The sequence below is a fragment of the Nuphar pumila genome, chromosome 12, assembly GCF_984573655.1.
Source record: "Nuphar pumila chromosome 12, dmNupPumi1.hap1.1, whole genome shotgun sequence".
Classification (NCBI taxonomy): domain Eukaryota; kingdom Viridiplantae; phylum Streptophyta; class Magnoliopsida; order Nymphaeales; family Nymphaeaceae; genus Nuphar; species Nuphar pumila.
In genome coordinates this window covers 53,035,456-53,052,394 of record NC_143260.1, presented here as the reverse complement: position 1 = coordinate 53,052,394, position 16,939 = coordinate 53,035,456, and positions in this window count along the sequence as shown.

Here is a 16,939-nt window from a genome sequence, read left to right as displayed (position 1 = left end):
GCCGTTGCCCAGCCAAAACCTCCACTTATCTTGGATTCCCGCATAGAGGGCAAACTGAATGGAATATCTAAATGAGGTATATTCTAATATGTCTTATTTAGATATGCCTACTTACGGGCATCCCATGCATCCAGCAGAGATTGAGCCCACCTCTCTCCTCAATACATGAGGTGCAAGGCCATACATGGTCATGTATGACCAACATCTCCCAGCCATGCAAACTGAGGATTTTTCATTTTATATTTCATTGATTATATCCTTCGTATCTGATGAAGCAACTTATCTAAATGACAAAGGTAACAGCTACATTGCAAGTAAAAAAAATATATCTACAAGTGGATTTACTATGATCTCTATTACCAGTAAAATCAATATCAAAATGTCTAATCAGTTCTAAAATATTCTCTTGAAAATATAATTATAAATTTTTAGTCCAAAGATCAGTGAAGCTAATCAGAATTACTTTGACAATAACTAATGAAGCCAATAACAAAGCTAATATCATGCATCATACATAGCATAACATACATCAAGCTTTCAACAATTTGTGCATAAAGTTCATTCAATATTTCTTATCCTTCACTCAAACAATCATTCTTAATTAATTTTATACCTTTTACTATAGATGTTCTAACTATCTTGCAATCACTCATTCTAAATTTTTTGAGTATATGATTAATGTATCTTTCTTAACTCAAGCTCAAAAGTTTAGACCTTTTGTCTAAGTGATTTTAATTTCAAGAACATAGGATGTCTCTCACATGACTTTTATCTTGAATTGAGAATTTAATCATAACTTGATTTTTACAATCATATCATTATCATTTTCAGTCAAAAGAATGTCATTCACATATAGTGGGAGAATATAGATTTTTTTTTCTTTTTCAAACATAAATACAATGGTTAAATCTATTTGCCATAAATCATAATAAAGTAATTTACTTATGAAACTTCAAGTATCACTAACGTGGTGATTGTTTAAGTCCATATAAGGGTTTTTCAACCTATATACTTTATTCTCTTGGCATTTAACAACATATCCTTCATGTTGTTCCATAAATATGGTTTCCTTAAAATCACCATTTCGGCATGTAGTATTAACATCAATTTGATGTAGATTTAAATCGTAATGAACTGCAATAGCTAGGATTATCCTTATTGAGGTAAATTTTATAACATGTGAATATGTATCAACAAAGTCTAACCCTTCTTTTTGATAAAATCCTTTAGCTATCAATCTAGCTTTAAATTTATCTATATTTTCATCTGACTTAAATTTTTTCTCTAATATCTATTTGCATCCAATGACTTTTCTATCCTTAGGTAAATTTGTCAATTCTTAGACTTGTTTTTTTTTAATGAACTCAATTTTCTCGTCTATGGCTTTTACATAGTATGTTGACTCAAGTGACTTTATTACCTCATTATATGGCAGGTTATCTCCTATATCATCAAGATTTATTGAATAACATAGTTCATCCACCAGATAAACATAATAGTCATTTAAATATGAATGAGCTCTCGACCTTTGCAACTGACCTGAGTCTGATGAGAAGTAGAAAGATTACTGACATTTGGTTCATCATTACCTAACTATTTTTCATCACTAATAGTTGGTTCATCATTACCTAACTATTTTTGTGAATAATTAGAGTCATAGATAAAATCAAATGGATCGTCTCCATTTATCTCAAGAATTACTGGTTTCATGTTTTGATCTTCCAAGAATACATCTCTTCCTTCAATTAATTCTTTATTAGGATGGAAGAATCGATAACCTTTGGCTTCTTTGGGATATTCAATAAAGGTACATCTTATAGATCTGTTATCAAGTTTATCTCTTGATCGATTTATAACTTTTATATGAGCTACTGAACCCCATCTACGAAGATGGCTAAGATCTAGTTTTCTTTAGTCTATAACTCATAAGGTGTAGAGATAATAGCCTTATATCTAACCCTATTCAGAATACATATAATTGTATAAATAGCTTCTTTTAAAAAAAACCTTGGGTAACGAAGCATGAGACAACATATATCAAACCATGTTAAGTCGTGTCCTATTATATTTGTCTACCACACTATTTTGTTGAGGTGTTCTAGATATTGTTTGAGGTTTGATTTCATTCACCTTATAATATTCAAAAAATTTATTTGAGGTAAATTCTCCTTCTCAGTCAGACCTTAAAACCTTAATCCTTCTTTCAAGTTGGATTTTAACTTCTTTATGATATTCTTTAAATTTGTCTAATGCCTCAGACTTATATGTTATAAGATATGTATAATTATATCTTAAATAATCATCAATAAATGATATAAAATATTGCATTCTTTTATGAGTTTGGGTCTTGAAAGGATACAAATATTTTAATAGCTAATTTCTAACAGTTCAGATGCTCTAATTATATCAGTTGGAAATGATTTTCTTGTTATTTTTTCATATATATATTATTCACATCAATGAAAAGTTGTGACTTCAAAGTTAAGTATTAGATTTTATTTGACAAGTTTCTTTATTTTTTTTAAATTAATATGTCCTAACCTCTGATGTCATACATTCACATTAAATACATTATCAATATAAGCAAAAGTAGATGCAATTTTATTCAAATTAGAAACATAAAGTTTAAACAACCCATGGTCCTTGTAAAAAATCCCACCAAACATAACTCGACCATGTTTTTCCATAATGACCTTTTTTGGTAGAAACCTAACTTCAAAGCCCTTATTAATCAGGGTTGAAACAGACACAAGGTTTTGTCTCATGGATGATACAAACAACACATCAGTCAATAAAATATTATTTTTTGAGGTTTTAATACAGTAAATCCTAACATCCATAACATCAGAGTAGGTATTATTTCTCATGTACATCTGATGTTCTCTAGGTTTAAACTCAATCATGTCCACCATGCCTTCCTTGCTCTTGGCCATATGTCGTGTTGCTCCAGAATTCACCCACCGTCTAGAAAATTTCTCGTTCGCATATAAACATTCTGATATCTCGCAGATTATGTCATGCCTCTCTTGTTGTTCATCATTTTTATTGTTTCTATTATTGTTGTTGTTGTTGATCTAGTAACTCCTACAATCTCTTTTGAAGTGTCCAAGTTTTTCACACTTGAAACACTTCACTTGGGAGGTTGCTTCTTGTGGCTTGTATAATATTAAACTCCTTTTCTTACCAAATTTGCCAAAAAATTTAAATGACTTTCTTTTAAATTGTAGGTGGCTAGGAGGACCATGGCTACTACTAGGAGCATATTTAGTAAAATATAATTCGCTTCTTTTATCTTATTGCATATGTTGTTGCTCAATTTTCAATTGAGCGGATAGATCTTCCAATAATAGGTTGTCGGAGTTCAGCCTAAGAGCAGCGGTGACCATCCACCATGAAGATGGAAAGCTATGCAGAATAGTAGTTATCTGCATATGATATATGATCACATTACTTACTATGTCTAAATCTTTTTCCATTACCAGCATTTTGTTCATATGGTCGACTACATTATCATTTTTCTGCATTTTACATAAATTGTATCACTCCAAGAGCAACTATAGCGTAATCATTGAATATCCTAATTAGATCATCCTTCATATATGTAAGCATGATAGTCCTGAATCTATGGTATTGCCTTAACCAAATTGGGCCATAAGGATTCAACCTACAAAAGTACCAGCGTTTAATAGCTCCCTATAACTGAATTCGAGAAAAGACATCTAATTAATAAAACCCTTGATTTTAAAATCTCTTATACTTTAAAATTTATAATAAAAACAATAGTTTTAAAAGGGTTAAACCTTTTGGGGTGAGTTACAGGTATTTAAAATAGCATTAACAAACCATAACTAATCTAAATCATTAATTTCATAATTAAATAATTTATAGCAATGGTTCACTTAAATAAATAGTTATTAGAGCAAAGTACAATCCACAAAATCTAAATAAAATAAAAGAACAAGTTCACATGGCGCCCCCTGCAACATCCTGCAACCGCTCTTCAACTTAATCATTATCTAAAAATTATAAAAGTAGGATGTCAGACACCCAACTAGGTCTTAGTAGGACACACATTAATGTTGCATGCATACACAATACTAAGCATACATAAGCATGTATTCTTAACATCGCACAACGTATGATAACAATCATTCAACTGAATCTCAATGATAGTTAATTTCAAGAAACACATTATCATAATATATCATCATTAAATATCATATCAATATAAGCATACTTTTAGCAGAACAATAATAACAACATAATGTAAAGTGATCCTAATCATTTAATTAATTATTTTTCTTGCTTAATCTTGTAGGCACCCTGGGCAAAATTATTCATTCAGTCAAGACTATTTGGGCATTTATTATGCTATGTATTTTATTAGAACTCAAATAACTAACTAAACGGATATAATAGAAGAACGATCAGAAACTGAGAGAGAAATTTCTTAAAGACAACAACAATATGATCAATATCGTAAAAGAAGACTCTGCAGGTCAAAGAAATTACTACCTAAGACAAATAGGTAGTCTGACCTCCTAACTTTTGTGATTGGGGATCAAGTGAGACCTTCCGCCCTCAAACAACGGTAATGTCTCAAGAGTTTGTACTCTCTACCCTCCCCAAGGTAGACTTGGAATGCTAAATTCAACGATTCTAGTACCCTGTCAAAGTACAAAAAATCATTCAGTATGGGGTTATCTTTATTAAAGTCATAGGTTAATGATATGTTTTTATAAATTGGTGCACAATCAACACTCTATAGGGTTTACACAACCCCTTCGCTTACAAGTGAACGGTCCCATGTGCTTTCATGTCACATATATATGCCTTACAACACAAGAATATCATTTGACCCTATCCACACAACAATGCACACACAAGGCACATCCATATGAGCATATACAACACATCAATTCAGGCTCTTAAGCACTGATTGGTTCTTTGAACCGTGAGCTCACACTAGAGTAACCAATCATGCATCATGCAATTTATGTAACGACAATAATTAATCATTATGATGCTTGTACACAAACTATATCATAACATGCGTTGTATGTCATACTCATGTAAGCACATAAACATATCATGCATTCATGTAACTATGCAAATATCATTCAGTGTATGCATAATCATAACATAAAAATCATTTAAAATACACATAGATCTCTATATATCAGTGCATCCATCTGGTTTAGTTTTGGAATTAGGACTTGTCCAGCTGGTCATCTTTCAGAACCCGAACACAAGTACCATAATTGTTTTAGCTCGAAATTGCAGGGACTGGATTTTATCAGTTGGTATAAACTCTATCTTGGTCAGATTTTACTGATAAAAAAAAAAAAAATTAATAATAGATGCATGGATGTGTTAGCTAAACATAGCTACAAACCTTGCCTCAATTGGAGTTTGGATCAGGGAGAAATAATTATTTTACTAAAAGTGTTTTTCTACTTCTAAATTGACTTATCTAGTTCAATCCCTCTAAAGAAGCCTCCAATCAATAATCTTAAAGAATAAGAATTTTTTTCTAAAAATTACTGTAAATAGATGAATATGTCTAAAACAATCTTTCATAGATATCAGGTCCAAACTCTATCATAGATGTGAATTAAAATTCATGGACCACAACCTATTTAGGTTCTTGGATAGATAGAACTACACAACTTTTCAAGTTTTTAAGCCAATTTTTATGATTTTTAACTCATAGACCGTTTGTTTACTTAATTTTTAGTGAGGACTCTTCAATATATAAGCTAACACACATAAGTGTTTCAACCACAACCATGGTATAGATTAAAAGAAATAAAATTAGAAACACAATATAGTCAAAATACATAATCTCTCTTAGGACAAAAATCTTATTTTGACTTCTAAAGACCGTAACTTCTCATCTAGAACTCGAATAGAGCCAAAATTTCTCTTGGGACTTTCTCTATGAGTCTAAAATACTCAAAATTATTTTTTTTTTTGCCAAACCATTTGATCATACAATAAAGTTCTTGAAAATTATCTGAGACCGTGAAAATAAAGATAGTGTGCATTTTTATAGAAAATTATGTGTATTTTATATTTTCATAAAATAAACTATAGATACATGATTTGATTCATCATAATACAATCAATAAAAATTTATACATGTATCAACATTTCTTCATATTGTAACCAAATTAATTTAATGCATGGAATTGAATTTGGAACACACAAGAAACCATTTATTTCTAAAACAAGTTGTTAAACACTAAAATAAATATAAAAAAACTAGAAATAAATTTGGAATCTAATATGAATCATGAATATATATATATATATATATATCAGATCTAACATAATGGATAAAACATGGACTAATCATGTATACATCAAATACATATCACCAATAAAATCACATAACTCATATTTTTTTGAAAAAACTCCCATAAACCATAATCAGTAAGAACTATATATTTTTATTTATGATATTTAATTTTAGTAATCATAAAATCATGAATCAAACATGAATACAGTTTAGATAATTCAATACATGAATATTAACATGAATCATAACAACAAATAATATTTAAAGTCAATTTTCCAATAAGAAACCCGAAATCTCCAAAATTGATATTCTATATTTAGAGTTTTAGTTTATTTTTTAGATTTTATTTGATTAAACACCTAAATATAAATTTCAATATGTTGATAACAATAATTATATATTCAACAAAATCTGAAAATATAAATTATGCTTTTTGTGAACTATGATAACGAATTAAGGTTTTTCATACATGAATTTTCGTAAAAAATCATTCGGAGGCTCATAGCCTTCCAAAATCATAGGATATCAGTCCAAAATCATGTTTAGGACTGATATCATCCAATAAACAGGTCCAAAAATTTAATCCAACATACATATACACCTTTGGTGCTATGTACACACGCAAGTCAATGAAATCCTACCTCGAAAAGGCAAAAAAAAACAAGAACTAACTAAATCAGTTTAGGCTCAGTCTGAACCAATTCGGTTCAGACCATGGTTTGAACCACAATGAGTTCAGACCATGGCCTGAGTGGTAGTCTGCACAGACTAGGCATGTTCAACCATGGATTCATATATGAACCACAGGTGTTCAGATCTGAATCCATTTTCTTGAGCTTTCAAGAAATAAAAAATTATATATTAAAAAAATAGGTTTCATTCTTGTTCTTGGCTGGATCAGACCAGACCTTAACCGAGTTCGGTTAAGGTCAAATCTAACTCGGGCCGGTTTAGACCAGACATGAACCATGTTTGGTTCAGGTCAGGTTTAAACCGCTGGCATGTTCAGGACCAGACCTAAACCCAGCTTGAGTTCATACTGATATGAACCAAGGCCAGTTCAAATCAGGTCTGAACGAGAGACTTGGACCTAGGTGGGTCCATATATGATCTGAACCAATGAGCCATTTGGGCGTGCTGTTAACGAAAACAAAAAAAAGAGCATTGAAAAAGGAAAAAAAAGTGTATGCGTATGCGTATACCGCAGTTTGAAGTTATGTATATGTGCAAAAACTTTAGAAAAAAATATATATCTGTATATGCAGTTTGTGTGTGTATATATATATATATATATAACTATGATGTATGATTAATGCATGCAATGAGTTAGTGTATGCATGATTGAATATGTAATGTGATATAAATGCATGCAATGAGTTAATGTATACATGATTGAATATGCAATGTGATGTAAATGCAAGCAATGACAAATGTATGATGCAAATGCATGACTGAATATGCTCTATGATGTAAATGCATGCAATGAACTAATGTATGAAGTACATACATGACTAAGTATGCAATATGATGTAAATGCATGCAATGACATGATGTATAATGCAAATGTGTGTCTAAATATGAAAGACGATGTAAATGCATGCAATAAACCTAGGTATGATGCAAATGCATGACTAGGTATGTAATATGATGTAAATATATGCAATAAAATGATGTATAATGCAAATGCATGACCAAGTATGCAATGAAATGATGTCTGACTTAGATGCATAAATTATATAGGCAATGAGATTGAATGTGAAGCATGTTATTCTCAGGTTCTATGTTTGAATCATGCTTGCACCATGATTTGCTTATGTTTGAGTGTATGGTTCAAGGAACCTTCACAGTATCAATGGACACACTTGTGTGGATGTTTATATTATTGCATGTCATACTATCATGTATGTGAGTTATGTCATCCATGTGATAGCTCGGGTATGAGCTTGGGTCCATTAAGAACCCATGAGGTATGCAAGAGCGTACCATACTACATGTATATGTCTACACCTTAAATGGTTGCACTTGCCTTTATTGGTGAATTGCTTATATGGGCTAAAGGTGCTAGAGCAACGTGATTGGGTTGGGAATATAATAACATTATATGATAGTTATGCCCTAAGAGGGTGCTTGGGTTACTGAGCCTTGTTTACCTCATAGATAGAGGTATATGAAATGTTAAATGCATTAATTAAGAAAAACTATGAAACACATTCACACTTTGATCTACCTTATAGAAGGTATGTGATATAACCTCGAGTGACACAAACACATATAGATTCACCTACATGGTGTACTAAACATTTTATTGAAGCGATAACACACTACAAGCAAAATGCGTATTAGCGACGGACGCTATCCGTCGCTAAGCCATCGCTAAAGACGTTAATGATGGATTTTGTGACGGATAGCATCCATCGCATAACCCTAGTCGCTAAACTGCGACATAATTTATTTGTCGTCAATCCGCCGCTAAGTAGCGACGGATTAGCGACATATCATGTCCGTCGCTAAATAGAGACTGATTTGGTTATGCGATGGAATTTGATCCGTCACTAATCCATCGCTACTATTTAACGATGGATACGTATTCGTCGCTAATGTCCATCGCCAATTTGGCGACGAACATTAGCAACGACTTAAATTTCGTTGCAAACCACCGACTGGTTTAAATTGGCGATAGAGTAGCGACGGATATTATCCGTCGCTAATTTAAAAAAAATTTATTATTTTTTAAATATTATGAAACTCGAGAAAAAGTTCTCGTTATACAATTCATATAACCTGCTTATAAAAAACAAAGTACACATAAAAATATATATACAAGTGAAACAAATTTAACACAAGTTCTAAGTTAAACAAACTTTAACAACCAAATATAGTCCTTGCCAAGTTATAATTAGTTACTAGTACATCGAATAAATTAAACAAATGAATCCAATCCTCGCCAAGATTTTGGGCATCATCCTCTTCATTTTCTCGATCTGCCTCTCCCTCCATGCCTCAATCAGCTCCTCTATGTTGATCATCTACAGCATCCTACAAGAGAACAAAAATGTTAGTATTTATAAACAAAATATAATAAAATAAATTATACGCAATACACCTAATCTAATGCAACAAAGTAAATGGCTGAATGACACATAAAATAACAATAAACTAAAAGACATTAACAGAATTCAAATATGTGTTCTAAGACTGGAAAAAAAATTATAGTGATTCAATCATGCAGATATGTGTTCTAAGGTTGTCAAAGAATGTCACAGTGATTCACACATGAATATATGGTTTATAAGGCTGTCAAATAAATGTGTTATGTATCACAATCATGCATATATGTTTTACAAGACAATAAAAAAACTTTCATAGTGATGAAATCATGCTTATATGTGTTCTAATGTTGTAAAAAAACTTTCATAGTGATTCAATCATGCTCATATGTGTTCTAAACCAATTAAACAACTTTTATATTGATTCAATCATGGATAAATGTGTTCTAAGGAAAATTTTATAGTAATTCAATCATGCATATGTGTGTTCTAAGGCAGTGAAACAATTTCATAGTGATGAAAGCATGCTTGTATGTGTTCTAAGGTTGTCAAAAAACTTTCATAGTGATTCAATCATGCATATATGTGGTCTAAGGTTGTCCAAAAACTTTCATATTGATTTAATCATGCATATATATGTTCTAAGGTCGTCAAATAACTTTCATATTGATTCAATCATGCATATATGTGTTATAAGACAATAAAAAAACTTTCATATATGCTAATATCATGCTCATATGTGTTATAAGGCAGTCAAAAAACTTTTATAGTGATTCAATCATGCTCATATGTGTTCTATGGTAGTAAAAAAACTTTATATGCGATTCAATCATGTGTATCATGTTCTAAGACAGTCAAAAAAAGTTATAGTGATTCAATTATGCTCATATGTGTTCTAAGGCAGTCAAAAACCTTTATATGTGATTCAATCATGCGTATCATGTTCTAAGGCAGTGAAATTTTTTTATAGTGATTCAATCATGCATATATGTGTTATAAGGCATTGAAAAACTTTCATATATGCTAATATCAGACTCATATGTGTTCTAAGGTTGTCATAGTGATGAAAGCATGCTTGCATGTGTTCTAAGGTTGTCAAAAAACTTTTATAGTGATTAAATCATGCATATATGTGTTATAAGGCACTAAAAAAATTTTATAGTGATGAAATCATGCATATATGTGTTGTAAGGTTGTAAAAAAACTTTTATAGTGATTCAATCATGCATATATATGTTATAAGGGTATCATAAAAATTATATAGTGAATCAATCATGCATATATGTGTTATAAGGTGTCAAAAAAATTTATAGTGAGGCAATCATGCATATATGTATTCAATCATGCATATACTAGCTTGAAATACTAGCTTGAAATCTAACGACATGAAACAAATGACATGAATCTTTATACCTGACGGGCACCGGAGCTCATGTTGAATGCAGACGAAGTTCTCATGTCCTGAAAAAAGTTGCACAACTCATTACGGACAATGTTGGGAATGACTTCATTTAAAAAGAATTGCATTTTTTCCTCATGTTCATTTTCACCGTAGCTGCTATCCTTGACGCACACACCACTATTCATCGTTGACTTGTTTACATTGTAGTCTTTGTATGAAATCGATAACCATTTACGATGTACCCACGGTAACATTGCACAACTTTGGTCGGACCATTTTGTAAATCACATATTCATTGATCTTTAACATCACCATGGCAGACCTACAAGCACAAACAATGACTGTGATCATGACCAATTAAGTATCTTATTGTTGTTTACACAGAAAAAATGTATGTCATCGTCCTTACCAACTATTTCAACCATGCCACAAACTTATTTTCACGTTCTTTCTGTACTTTTGCATCAGTGAGATGTAGAAGTTTTCTTCGCAACTTTAGCTCAAATCGTCTGCACTTAACAAATACTTATATTATCGAACTATGTACGCACATATAGAACTTAGTGTTACATATTAAGTATACTTACTCGATGTATGGGTCGATTGCTGAGCAATTAAAAAGGATATAGATTTGTGTTGCGTCTTGCTCTCGTTCTTCCAAGAGTCTTGATCGAAAACTGCCAAATGCATACCCAAGTGGTTAAAATATCAACAATTTGTCAGCTATAGTAAATTGTTCTCCATCATCATTACGAGGTGGGCATGTGTAACGTGTTGGAATGTGAGGGTCAAAGTATGTAGATAAAAAATTTGAAATCTCTTTTAAAGTATACGCCTCACAAATAGAGCCCTCTACTCTTGCTTTATTCTGAACCTTTTTTTTGAGGTCAAACATGCATCTGTCAACAATATACATCTCGAATTACAATAAATTTCTCAATAGCATTGAAGAGAAAAATATAAAAAAATATATACGTTTCAAATGGGTACATCCACCGATATTGCATAGGACCACCAACCCTTAGTTCATATGGCAAATGTATGATCACATGTTTCATAACATCAAAAAATACTGGCAAAAAAAGCTTCTCTAGCTGATAAATAGTAGTGACAACAGAATCCTCAAGATTCTTTACCTCAGATACTACGACTTCTGATGTACACATTGTTCTAAAAAATCTACTCAACTCGGACAATACCTCCCATATAGGTTTGTCTAACATATCATGGAATGCTAGGGGTATCAACCCTTGCATAATGACATGACAATCATGGCTCTTCAACCCATATAATTGTCCCTTGTCTATCTTCACAGTCCGAGCAATGTTAGAGACGTATCCATCTGGAAATCTCAATTGTCTTAACCATTGACATACCTGTTTTACTTGATCTAGTCCAAGCACGTACCTTGCCTTTGGTTTCAGTACTTTGCCATTGTACTCTTTGAATTTCAATTCTGGTCTTTTACACATTACTTTTAAATCCATACGGGCTTTCGGATTATCCTTCGTTTTCCCTTTCACATTCATTACCATATTGAACACATTATCAAACATATTTTTTTTCACATGCATCACATCCAAATTATGTTGTATCAATAAGGTCGACCAATATAGTTCCCAAAATATAGATTTCTTTGTCTAATTGTGATCCTTCTCAAATCCAAGGAAGGGTGTCGGGCTACAGGCATCTGTTAGTCCACATGAAAAGTATCGCAATCTTCTTAAAATCTTTATGCCAGACAATCTTGTGGGTGGACCTTCCATTTCAGTTGTGCCTGCTCGAAACACATTCTTTTGTCATCAGAACAGATGGTCGATGGGTAGAAATCGATGCTGACAATCAAACTAGCACGACTTCCTTCCATATGTCAATCTAAAAGATTTTGTATCCTTCATTCAGTACAGACATGTCAACCTCCCATGTATGCTCCAACCAGATAACATATCATATGTAGGGAAGTCACTGATTGTCCATAGAACAACAACCTTCATATTAAAGTTTTATTTTTTGTGGGCATCAGACATTTAAACACCGTCATCCCACAATATTTTCAGTTTATCAATCAATGGCCTTAAATATATATCAAGATTTTGGCCAGGAGAAGTCGGACCAGGGATTAATAGAGACAAGAAAAGATTTTGATGCTTCATACACAAGCTTAGAAGAAGGTTGTATGGGGTGACAAATACCGGCCAACACGAGTATGAGGTTGATCTACCCCCAAATGGATTAAATTCATCTGTACATAAACCTAACCTAACATTTCTCACTTCCAGTGCAAAGTTCTGATAAGTACGATCAAAGTGCCTTCAAGCTTCCGCGTCAATAGGATGTGTGATCTTGTCTTTATCATGTTGAACTTTATTTGTATGTCATATCATGTGTTTAGCTGTCCTCGAAGACATATACAATCGTTGCAATCTAGGGGTGAAAGAGAAGTAGCGGAGTGACTTGTATGACACTTCTTTTGACCTCGTGCTACAATTTCTCCTTATCTTTGACTTGAACCAAGGATGTCCATATGATGGACATGATCTGCTATTTTCTTGATCTTTGAAATAAAACATACAGTGATTTGGACAAATATCTATCTTTTGATACCCCATACCTAGAGCTTTGACTATGACCTTCGCACGGTAGAGATTTTCTGGCAATTTCTCATCTTTGGGCAACATACTCTTCACAATAGAGCACAGACGGTCAAAACATGATTGACTCAAATTATACTGTGACTTCAAATTCAGTAGTTGAAGAACTGCAGACAAGATAGTGTGACTCTCGCAACCCTTTTACAGTGGCTCATCAGCATCTCTAAGTAAGTCATAAAATCTACTAACTACATTGTTTATTGTTTCTTCCTCTACCCCAGTTGGTGCATCACTATGTCCCATAGCATAACCCATTTCCGGTCCTACGACATCAAATATCAAATCCACATATAAATTATCGTGCACCACATCCACCCGTGCATTAAAATTATTTTAAAATTTTTCACCATGAAGCGTTCAAATCTCATAACCACTAACAAAACCCTTCTTATATAGGTGATGTCTAACGCCGTGAGGTTCTATAAATCGATTATTCTAACGCATCGTGCAGGGGCATCATATCCGACTAGTGGGATCCACTGTACTGACACTTGCTATTGCGAATTCAATAAAACTATCAACACTGTCCATATATTCATGTGACACCTCATTATCAACTATTCTATGGTACATTCATTCACGGTTTGCAGTCATTTTTTCCTATAATGTTACGAATATTATCATCACCAGTTAAAAGAGAATCTTAATAATGCTATGATGAAAAAATATCTAATTTATCTACTAATTCTTGTTTGGTGATTGTTTGTGAATAATTTTTTGTTTCAATTAATTCATAAATTTTCTTTCCCTGTATATCATAAACATGCTTAACATAAAATGCAATTCCATGAACTATTATGCAAGCATTGATAATTTAATATTTTTGTATGTAACACCATCACATCATATTTATACACATCACGAGGATATTTAGAAATATGAAATCACACTTCATAACACGATACATTCATTTCAAGCATGTTTTCATGATACAATTTCACAGGGAAGGCATAATCATATAAAAAATAACTTCATGCAAGCATGGATACAGACACATCAAACATTGCAATACATTCAAATCATTCATATCAAAACAATGTCAAAACATGTACCTGCAACAAACACACTTCAATATCTCGCTAACTACTACCATGCCTAGCATGAAATCCGTACTCCAAAAATAAGAACACTTTTATTTTCATACATTAAAATCATGCTTAGCATGATCTCCAAACTCCATCAAAGCAGTCCTAGATATCCACAACTAAGTGAGTATGTGAACAAGAAAGTGTTGCATCCAAGAAATTAAATAACGTGATATGCTTGCATCACTTACTCACCACGGGTATTTACCCGATTTACATTTTGCTTGTTTATTTTCGCATAGCATTTTAAGCCGCATGCGATGCTTAGCATTAAGCATCGTGCATTTTGCTCTGTTACGCACGTGCAATGCACATTACTCTTGCCCACCAAAGACATAAGAAAGTACCAGCCCGGCAGAGCAAACACAACGGTAGGGGGCGGATCCCTCTATCGTTATTGCTTAAACAAAGCCAGAAAGTACCAGCGGTAGGGGTGAGGGGCCCTCTACCGGCCGAGCAAACACAACGACAGTGGGGGAGGATCCCCCTGCCACTGTTGCTTAAACAAGTGCAGGGGGCTCCACCCCCTGCAGGCAGATCCCCTTGCCGTTGGAAAATACCAGCGATAGGGGGGCTCCTGCCCCTACCGGCCGAGCAAAAAGAACGGCAGGGGGGCAGATACCCCTGTCGCCCCTGCTTAAACAAGGGCAGGGGCGCTCTGCCCCCCTGTCAAAAAATAATAGCGGCAAGGGGGGCGATCCCCTATCGCCCTTGCTTAAACAAGGGCAGGGGGGTCCAGCCCCCTGCCGAAAAATAACAACGGCAAGGGGGGGGGATCCCCTGCCGGAAAATACTGTTGGCAGGGGGTGGGTCCCCTGCCAACAATATTTTAGAAAGAGAGATAGAAGGGAGGTAAAAGTATGGGAGGCTCACAACGTACTTTCCTGTTGATGGGTCGCTGGAGAGCAAGTGCAGTCGACAAAAGAGCGGGGGCGGTCACCGGAGAGCAACACGGGGTTGTTCGGCGGAAGAGAAGGTGCAGATATCACTGGGGTGATCATTAAATAGCAGGAGGTGGACGGGGCAGTCGTTGGATAGCGGGAGGTGGTCGGGGCTATCGCCGGAGAGCAGGAGGTGGCCGAGGCGAGCAACACGAGGGCGGTCGAGGGAATAGCGGGTGCAGAGGGGGTCAGGGCGGTCGCCGGAGAAAGTGATGTGGCCGGGGCGGTTGCCGAAGAGTGGGAGGTGGCCAAGGAGGTCGTCGAAGAACAGGAGGTGGCTGGGGTGATCGCTGAAGAGCGGTAGGTGGTCGGGGCGCGTGGTGAGGATGAGAGAGAGAGAGAGACCACAAACACATTTTTGTGCCCTAGATGGGCGTTAAAAATCAAAACTTAGCGATAGATTCGCAATGGAACAATTCCATTGCCAACACCGACGCTAATGAGCGACAGAATAATATCCGTCGCTAAGTTTTGACATGTTTGCGATAAAATAATATCCGTCGCTAATCCGTCACTAAGTAGCGACGAATATTATTTCGTCGCTAATCCCGCAACTAATTTCAATGTTAGGGACGGCTCATTTTCTCTCGCTAATCCATCACAAAATTGTGATGGATTATTTCCGTCATAAATTTTTGTCGCTAATTGACGTTTTTCTTGTAGTGACATCCCTTTGGTCTCTAGTAACTCAAAGTTAGGGAAGGCGGTGTTATCTATGTGTCCTAGGTGATACACCTCTACTACTGCAAATAGTTCTGGATTACAACCCTTACTAAACATCTAGCATTTGAGGGAATTCCCTCGGCTATGGATCTCTCACATTGGATATCTGGTCTATTAGGTACTTCAAAAAAAAAATCACGTAGCATAACAATCACCCATCATAACCTCATCAGATACGATGATTATACTCGAGTACCTAGGGATGTTAAAAAAGAAAAACAAGATGTGCATTGACTCATAAAATTTTATTTATACTTTAATTGTTGAGATGCATATTTGTTTTCTGCATTAATTTTGAGATACATGATGTTATTCACATTAATGTTGAGATCCATGCTTATTCTTTATTATGTTATATCATGATATGATGATATTATTGAACTGTGATGAATGTTCTAGTATATACAATATTTTGTTATTTGTTTAAACTTACCTGCTCGAAAGAGTGTGACCTCATTTTATGGGGATACATATGGTGAATGAACGATGATGTGATGGCAAGGCCAGGGACCATATTCTATCTTTTTATCGATCTTAAGATTTTTGTATCTCAATTAGATTGAGATGTTCTTGTGACTTTGTTGTACGAACATGGTATAATAGTTTTAAATACATTTAATCTTTGATAGAATGATATTATGCCTTTACTACTATTCTTGTGGGGTCAAATTTCTAATGTTTTGTTATTAGTTTATGTAACCTGCCCATGGTTGTCCAATTTCGAAAACCAAAAGTATTTTCATTGTATATTGTACTTAAAAAAATTTGGTTGCAAATTTTCACTTATTT